Consider the following 2500-nt stretch of genomic DNA (forward strand, 5'->3'; position numbering starts at 1 on the left):
ACCCGGATGACGTTGGACCAGCACTGGCGGCCTGTACCGGCAGTCTTGGTTAACGTTGCTCTGCCAATGTTGGGCCGTTTTGACTTTCTTACACGGGGGGGTTTCGGTGACGATGCTCGCGAACACTCTAATTGTGTTTCGCCGACACGAAGGCAAAGGCAATGCGCGTGAACTTGTGCTGCGTTTGCGTGGCCAGGTAAGGCAATGCGCGTGGACTTGTGCTGCGTTTGCGAGGCCAAGGAAAGCAATGCGCGTGACCTTTTGATTCCTTTTTCCTGGCCAAGGAGAGCAATGCGCGTGCACATGTACGTTTCGGTGGGGATGCGCGTGAACTCGATGACGGCTCTCTCGACCTGGTCAAATGGCGGCGAACGTCGACTCCGAGTTTTTCTTCTTAAAGCTCTGGCAATAGAGCACGTCTTCCGATTGGTGATAGGCGCGAATGTATTAACGGTATTTCGACTGTCGTCCTTATATATTATCGTCGAACTACTGTCCGGCAGACAAACTTCTCATTTGAACGCGCAAAAATCAGTGGAAACGGCGACCGTACGCCGAGAACGTGGCGCTACGGCGAACACCGGCGCACAGCTGGGTTCGCCGCTCCGGACTGAGCTCCGTCGACGCAGCGTCCGGCGCTCGTTTAGCACGAACTGTGGAAATATCAACGCGTTAGTGACCCTCCATAAAGCGGACTCGATTGCCTATAACAGATGGAAATAAGTTGGTGGTAATGCTCATTATGTGAGAAGTAGGCTAATGCCACGAGCTCGCACCGCTGCTGTGGGTACACTCGCTCGGGAGCAGGCCGATATCTAGTCGGGTAGAACGAGCAAACAGGATTGTTAGAAGGGATGGAGGGGGGACTCCTTGACCACAACAGCAAATGCAATGCGCCTGCACTTAACACTCTTCTGTTCATGAGGGGCAATGCGCGTGAATTCCGTACAACTGGCAAGTCCCTGGCCTGAAACGTCGTGCGCGGCGAGTCACTTGTGAATACAGCAAGTCCCTGGCATGAAACGTCGTGCGCGGCGAGTCACTTGTGAATACAGCAAGTCCCTGGCCTGAAACGTCGTGCGCGTCGAGTCACTTGTAAATACAGCAAGTCCCTGGCCTGAAACGTCGTGCGCGGCGAGTCACTTGTAAATCCAGCAAGTCCCTGGCCTGAAACGTCGTGCGCGGCGAGTCACTTGTGAATACAGCAAGTCCCTGGCCTGAAACGTCGTGCGCGGCGAGTCCCTTGTAAATCCAGCAAGTGCCTGGCCTGAAACGTCGTGCGCGGCGAGTCCCTTGTAAATACAGCAAGTCCCTGGCCTGAAACGTCGTGCGCGGCGAGTCACTTGTAAATCCAGCAAGTCCCTGGCCTGAAACGTCGTGCGCGGCGAGTCACTTGTAAATCCAGCAAGTCCCTGGCCTGAAACGTCGTGCGCGGCAAGTCACTTGTGAATACAGCAAGTCCCTGGCCTGAAACGTCGTGCGCGGCGAGTCACTTGTGAATACAGCAAGTCCCTGGCCTGAAACGTCGTGCGCGGCGAGTCACTTGTGAATACAGCAAGTCCCTGGCCTGAAACGTCGTGCGCGGCGAGTCACTTGTAAATCCAGCAAGTCCCTGTCCTGAAACGTCGTGAGCGGCGAGTCCCTTATAAATACAGCAAGTCCCTGGCCTGAAACGTCGTGCGCGGCGAGTCCCTTGTAAATCCAGCAAGTGCCTGGCCTGAAACGTCGTGCGCGGCGAGTCCCTTGTAAATACAGCAAGTCCCTGGCCTGAAACGTCGTGCGCGGCGAGTCACTTGTGAATACAGCAAGTCCCTGGCCTGAAACGTCGTGCGCGGCGAGTCACTTGTAAATCCAGCAAGTCCCTGGCCTGAAACGTCGTGCGCGGCGAGTCACTTGTGAATACAGCAAGTCCCTGGCCTGAAACGTCGTGCGCGGCGAGTCACTTGTGAATACAGCAAGTCCCTGGCCTGAAACGTCGTGCGCGGCGAGTCACTTGTGAATACAGCAAGTCCCTGGCCTGAAACGTCGTGCGCGGCGAGTCACTTGTGAATACAGCAAGTCCCTGGCCTGAAACATCGTGCGCGGCAAGTCCCTTGTAAATACAGCAAGTCCCTGGCCTGAAACGTCGTGCGCGGCGAGTCCCTTGTAAATACAGCAAGTCCCTGGCCTGAAACGTCGTGCGCGGCGAGTCCCTTGTAAATACAGCAAGTCCCTGGCCTGAAACGTCGTGCCCGGCGATTTCCTCGTCAATCATGTTCGAAGAAGCTTCGGAGGATCCGCCCTTTCGATGAGGTTTTTGCCCATATAAAACAATGCTCAAGACCATTCGGCGCCGATGCCTCGGCGGCCCTTTCGGTATATGTAAGAGAGGTGCTCGAGTCGATGTAATCGTCTTGGGTATGCTCTCCATCGTTGTCATCCACTGCATTACCGCGGGTCGGTGTCTCTGACCGAATGGCCCTTATGCGGTAGGCGCCGTAGGCGTTACGAGTTCGTCGAT

Source organism: Phymastichus coffea, unplaced genomic scaffold (genome assembly GCF_024137745.1).
Source record: "Phymastichus coffea isolate CEN01 unplaced genomic scaffold, Cenicafe_Pcof_1.1 PCOF00217, whole genome shotgun sequence".
NCBI classification, from domain to species: domain Eukaryota; kingdom Metazoa; phylum Arthropoda; class Insecta; order Hymenoptera; family Eulophidae; genus Phymastichus; species Phymastichus coffea.